General features: G+C 39.8%; 1 non-coding gene across 1 annotated transcript; it reads right to left on the bottom strand.

Annotated features, from left to right (window-relative positions):
- Positions 1 to 271: 271 nt before the first annotated feature.
- Positions 272 to 379, bottom strand: LOC130983411 (small nucleolar RNA R71). The gene has a single exon (XR_009087404.1). It is a non-coding gene; the product is annotated as a small nucleolar RNA R71 (small nucleolar RNA).
- Between the last annotated feature and the right edge of the window lie 421 nt (positions 380 to 800).

Raw genomic sequence — 800 nt, 5'->3', positions numbered from 1 at the left:
TCAATTAGTTTCTCTAATGCAACAGAATTGCAAGTTCCATGGACTTCCATTGGAAGATCCTCATCAGTTCTTAGCTGAATTCTTGCAAATCTGTGACACTGTCAAGACTAATGGGGTTGACCCTGAGGTCTACAGACTTATGCTATTCCCTTTTGCTGTAAGAGACAGAGCTAGGACATGGTTGGACTCACAACCTAAAGAAAGCCTGAACTCTTGGGAAAAGCTAGTCAATGCCTTCTTGGCAAAGTTCTTTCCACCTCAAAAATTGAGTAAGCTTAGAGTGGAAGTCCAAACCTTCAGACAGAAGAAAGGTGAATCCCTCTATGAAGCTTGGGAAAGATACAAACAATTAATCAGAAAATGTCCTTCTGACATGCTTTCTGAATGGAGCATCATAGGTATTTTCTATGATGGTCTATCTGAACTATCCAAGATGTCTTTGGATAGCTCTGCTGGAGGATCTCTTCATCTGAAGAAGACGCCTACAGAAGCTCAAGAGCTCATTGAAATGGTTGCAAATAACCAATTCATGTATACTTCTAAAAGGAATCCTGTGAACAATGGGACAAATCAGAAGAAAGGAGTTCTTGAGATTGATACTCTGAATGCCATATTGGCTCAGAATAAGATATTGACTCAGCAAGTCAATTTGATTTCTCAAAGTCTGTCTAGAATGCAGAATGCACCAGTCAGTACTAAAGATGCTTCATCTGAAGAAGAAGCTTATGATCCTGAGAACCCTTCAATGGAAGAGGTGAATTACCTAGGAGAACCCTATGGAAACACCTATAATTCTTCAT

The sequence above is a fragment of the Arachis stenosperma genome, chromosome 5 (genome assembly GCF_014773155.1).
Source record: "Arachis stenosperma cultivar V10309 chromosome 5, arast.V10309.gnm1.PFL2, whole genome shotgun sequence".
Taxonomy (NCBI): domain Eukaryota; kingdom Viridiplantae; phylum Streptophyta; class Magnoliopsida; order Fabales; family Fabaceae; genus Arachis; species Arachis stenosperma.
The sequence above is the reverse complement of the archived record's forward strand: the minus strand, read 5'-3'. Positions and strand labels throughout refer to the sequence as shown.